We start from the raw sequence: 6000 nt of genomic DNA, 5'->3' as shown, positions 1-6000 counted from the left end.
CAATCGGCATGCTAGCCCGACTCAAACGGTAATCAGTAAAGACTTATCAAATCTATTGTTGGCTGAGGATTTGCTAAAAATCCTATAAGTTCGATAATCATTGACGCACCAGCTTCATCAGTTGGTCTCGTGACTTGAGCATCCGAGACAACACCAATTCCAATCGAAGTCTCCACGAGGAACTTTGAAAGCATTTGTAATGATAGCCATATCAGCTCCAATAGCTGATCCTACAACCAAAACTCCTCCGTGGTTAAGTAAATAACTCACGAGACATAAATGTGAAATCCATACATGCAGAAGAACCAAACCTCAATAGTTGGCATTGCAGCCTCTACACTTGGGACTGTCACGCGTTGCAATGAAAGTCAACGTCGGTTAACGAGTTATAATGACGATCAACGCTGGTCAACACGTAACCGTCAGTCAACGCTAGCCAACACATTGTGATGAAGGTCAATGTGTCGACAATTTTCGTCAAAACAAGGCTTCGATCAATTCCAAAGCAAAGGATAATCCTAGTGAGTTCGATCGTGATTCAGATGCGAATCCCCGACGAAGATAATCAGTTCAACGTTGACTTAATGACACAAGTTAAGATCAGAAACCAATACATCAGTTTTAGTTCGAGACTCCGACAATGGTCAGACGATAAACGCAATACCGGAAAAATTTTAGCTATTCGATAAAATACTGAATAGGCTAAAAATTGAAGAAGTCAAGAATAACAACCAATTACAGGTCCTTTTACACCGACTGAAGGTTGGACGTATCATATCCAAAGTATTCCACACTCTTCTATAAAAGAAACGAGATTGAAACACTTAGAAGGGGGGTATTTGTAGGCGTTAAAAACTACCTATGGGTTCCCGCATGTAACTCAAGACGAAGAGAAGACGATGAATGTCATTATCCGAATCAATGAGAATTATCTGATGTCATAAAAAAGCTAACAAATGCACGAAACGAGTTGATAAAGTATACAAATCAACGGGATGGTTCAATAACGAAGGAACGACTCGACCTGGGGTTACGTTTCACCCACAAAGGAGTAAGAATCACTCATGTCTTGCTCATCTCATGGGTGTCTCGCTCATGGGAGGTTGTAGAACTCTTCGAGAGCTTTTTAACGCACCTTGGATCACTTTATTCCGAGGTCGGATGAGGAAGTTAGAACCAAAATACCGAGACCGTTCAGGCCATTTTACACCAGCGAGACACAAAGTGTGTCTCAGAGAAGAATGGAGATTTTGACCATGACTCGCTTCGAATCTGAAGTAGCTCAGAAGACGAGTTGTAGGTCTCTTTGTCAGCTTTCCAACGCATCTTAAATCATCTTATTCCGGGGTCGGACGAGAGAGTTAAGACCAAATACCCGAGACAGTCCAAGCTGTCTCGGACATGTGCAAGACAGTCGAAGTGACTCGCGCCCAGGTCAGCTCCCGACGTGTTTTCTGATAAGATTGGCTTCTAGAACTCCTTGGGGTCATCCATAAACATGTGGAGTTATCTTTAAACGTGTTGAAGCTATTACATAACCGAAAACTCACCTAAACAGATAATAACGGTTGTTCTTCGACCATATCCACAAACACAGTATTCCTATCCACAAATATGGCATTTAAAACCTATAAAAAACCCCTAGCACCCTCATAAAAACAGATCTGAAGGGAGCCACGAATTTGAGAGAGGCTAGCGAGATCTTGGCGAATTCCTGTGCATAAAGAGTGGATTTCAAAGGATCTGAGGCCCGTCCCCCCATTCCTTGAGATCAGGCTTGGACTTGATCTCGAGAAGAGTAATGATCTCGCTTGGTCGAGATCATTTACTTCAGTGATTACTTCCTTGGTGAAGTAAGAGCTTTGATCATCAATCTGTCAACCCGATCTGATCTGCGGTGGTCCACGGATAAACACCGGCACATGCAAAGATCTCACGCAAACAGAGACTAATAAATATGATCTGTGTGTTGTTTGACAAAATTGTAATCTTTTATTTTATTTTTCATTGTGTAAGAAGATCTTATAAAAAGATCAACTTTTCTATTTTGTGAACTTGTAATCGATAAACGATTGTAACAGGTTCAATGACAATGAAGAAATCAACTTTTGACTCAAACAATATTGTTTTTGTATTCTGACCACTTAACAAAATATTGTATTATCAAGCCAACTCTTATTTTACCCAAAAAGAAAGTTCTCTTCAGTACTGTCTGTTGATGGTTGTAAGCATGTATACAGGCATCAACATGCACACAAATACCAGCATATAATGTCTAAAGTATCTAATTTACATGAACTCCAGTTTCCAAACCTCATACTCATGTTATCGAGTGACATCTGAATCCTGTCATACGAATCATAAATCACATCACGTTGAAGCATCCCAGTGTGTTTATGCACTATTTTAGTCAAAGTAATTCTGATAAGGTTTAGTGTTGCTTATATTATATGTTATGAGTGCTTAAGCTATGCTCGTTAACCAAGAAATAATAAATTGCATGTGTAGATAAGAGTAAACATAAGGTTTGAGCGTCTGAAATATATGATTCTAGAAAGTCATCCAGAGCGCTGTACCTTTATTTTAACCTTGTGTATAAATTTTCGGGCTACGTTAGACTGAACCTGGAGTTGCTCATGCTCGTGGGATGAATAACGAATACAAAACAAACTTGAAACTATTTCCACATTTTGGGAGTAAGTTGGTTTGTCGGTAGCAACATCTGGTGTTGGGTGCTTACTTTGCTAAAAGTTGTTATTGAGATTGCAGTTAATACCCTGAATAGTTTCACCTTGACCACATTCTTGATGTATCTCTATGCAACGAAAACTCTCCACTTAGCCTCGTGTATGACATGTATAATAACATTCGTTCTCTAATTTCAGCAAGAATAACCTAACCATGCTGCCCCTTTCATCATGATAGAAAAATATGCTAAATCAAATCTACATGATTGCTTGATTCAGTCATATAAGTAAGCTCCAAGGAATATCTCTAGTGAAAAATTAAGTAACTTCACCCTTGTTCAGAAACTGCATTATAAGCTAACTACAGCATTAGAACCCAATCATGACGGAGGATGAAGTAACATTCAACAAAACCTTGGAGAAATCACAGTCCATTATTACAGATGTGCTCATATGGTACAAAGTTCAGGTACGGTCTAATGAGTGCCTTCAAAGCCAACCCAAATTAGTGCGTACCATGTAACACTTTGATTAGCTGTAAACATATGAACTGTACCTACTATTTTTAGTTATATCAACCAACCCCGGAAACCATGTGAAATAACCCACTCTAGCAGCTAGAAAGTGAATGGCAAAAGCCATGACCCATGCTCATTATGGTTGATGTCTTGTTTACAGTTACCTAAAAACCTTATGTCATGAGTAGAAGCTAACATGCACAAATCTTCTTTGATGATTTAATAAAGATCATGTCCAAAGATGTACTTTAAAGTTCTAATGACATGCGAACAATTGAGGTAGAGGTAAACCTGTCCATTTCCTCATAGAATTAGGCTTCATAGGTAACTTTCTACTGGCCCATTGGTTAAAGAGGAAGGGTTTCACCACATAACATACTAACAGAGGAGAAGAACAAGACAGAAGATGGGGTGGCTTGGTTTGATACATTGAGGCACAGTTCCAGGAGTTTTCAGTAACATAAAAAACAATGTGCCATGAATCTGCAGGCTGAATATTTAGCATAATTGGGTAGTAATTGAATGTGGTGACCCAGAGACATGGACGCGCTTTGGTGAAATTTCACAAGGAAGAACTAAGGTCCTGAATGGGTTGGGTTTCATGGATCCAATACGAAAACAATCCCCACTCAGAGATAAGTAATTACATCGGTGCAAAAAAAAAAAAAATCAAAGAAGGTCCTATTACAAGAAATGAATGCGTTTCACTAAGGGCTTCCATTAGCCAACAAGATTGTAATTTAATTCAAGACACAGCATCCTTGTAGATGATATTTGACTTGTTCTACTTGAGTATGAAACACTAAGGGTCAGGATGACATCTTCCAAATTCATACTTTGTTGAAAAAGAAATGTGCAAGGAAAGAGAACAAAAGAAACAACTGTATGAGAAAGATATACAATTGTTCTGCAATATGCTCAAAGATGGGATAAAAATGAGGTCCACCTATAAGAATAAAACTGAGGCCTATCACTGAGAAGTTAGAGACAGCTTCTACCATATCATACACTTCTTATGGACAATACTACCCCTATTCTTTTTAGATATTACATTCCAATCCTGACGAAACTAAATAAACTATCATTATTAATTAATTATATTGTATCAAACTTGTCAAATTTGTATAATTTGGTCCCTAAAACTTTTGACGTTATTGTGACTTTGTTAATTTAAATCCAGAATTCAATCGACTAAATATTTATTTAAAATTTTCCATAAAAAATATTTATTTAAATTTAACTTTTTATTTGAATTAAAGTTAATCCAAATTGAATTAGACTATCTTTAGAAGTTTAATTAGATATTACATTCTAATCCTAAGTAAACTAAATTAACTATCATTATTAATTAATTATATTGTATGAAACTTGTCAAATCTGTATAATTTGATACCTAAAACTTTCGACATTATTCTGATGTTCTCAATTTAAATCAATAATCCGATAAACTAAATATTTATTTAAAATTTCCCATCAAAAAAATATTTATTTAAATTTAACTTTTTATTTGAATTAAAGTTAATCCAAAATCCAAATTGAATTAGACTATCTTTAAAAGTTTATTTCTATCTTTAATGATTTTTTTATTAATATCTAACTAGGAGTTGGTTCATCTATAGGATCCTTTACATTATTCCTAGTAGTTATTGTTATCTTAAAACTCTTTGTAAAATTAAATTGCTAAGTCTATATATAGGCATCATCTTGCAGGTGCGAAACATCAAGCTAGAGAAATAAGATTTTGTTCTTCGATTCTCCCTAATTCCTCCCTCCACTCCACATATATCATACTCTGTTTAAAAGTGTGAGTTCGGGTAAATCTTCTCATAGTCAGTATTATCCTTGATCCTTTTTTGGATATTACATTGTGATCACATTCTAATCAATAATAACAAAAATATTCTTTAAAGGTTCCTATACTATATATATATATATATATTATACATATATTATAGTCTATACTATATATATATATATATATATGCATGAGAGGAGAGCAGTAGGAGAGACATAATCGATAGGGTGCAGGCTGGCCAGCCTCACCTCCCCGTGAGCGTGCACCGTGTATGACATGTGGAGCCCCTTACTAGTCACCATCGGTGTAGGGGCTCGACTATGTCATACACTTGCGCAGGCATGGGAGAGACGTGCAGCTGTCAGGCTCACCTCCATGTATTCTAATAATATATATATACTATAGTATACTATAAAGTATATATTATATATAATATAACCCTACCTATATATAGTAGTTGTGCTAGGCTACTTTAGTTGTATCCAACATCGCGTCGTATACTATCAACCTAATTTTAAAAATCGGAACCCAAAAATGAAAATCTGAAATCCGAACCGGTAGATGTGATCTACAACACATGAACTAGTTAGAAACAAAATTTCAAATGATTTCGACGTGCTTTGAAATATATATCAAGAGGCGAAAATTAACCAACTTTAGAAAAATTTTGAAACGTTGATTTTGACAATATATTTTGCATGATTTCGACATGTTTTGAATTATATATCAAGAGGCGAAAATTAACCAACTTCAGGAAAATTCTGAAACGCTGATTTTGACAACATATTTTGCATGGATTAATGATGATAAAATCCTTTGAAATTTTGTTTCGAACTAGTTCATGTGTAGTAGATTACATTACCAGTTCGGATTTTTATTTTTGGGTTCCAATTTTCAAAATTAGGATGATAATATTCGCATGTTGGATACTATTAATAGTAGTCTAGCTCAAAAAACACACACACACACACACACACATATAAATATATATATATATATA

Source organism: Asparagus officinalis, chromosome 3, assembly GCF_001876935.1.
Source record: "Asparagus officinalis chromosome 3, Aspof.V1, whole genome shotgun sequence".
In the NCBI taxonomy this organism is placed as follows: domain Eukaryota; kingdom Viridiplantae; phylum Streptophyta; class Magnoliopsida; order Asparagales; family Asparagaceae; genus Asparagus; species Asparagus officinalis.
Note: the sequence above shows the minus strand (reverse complement) of the source record.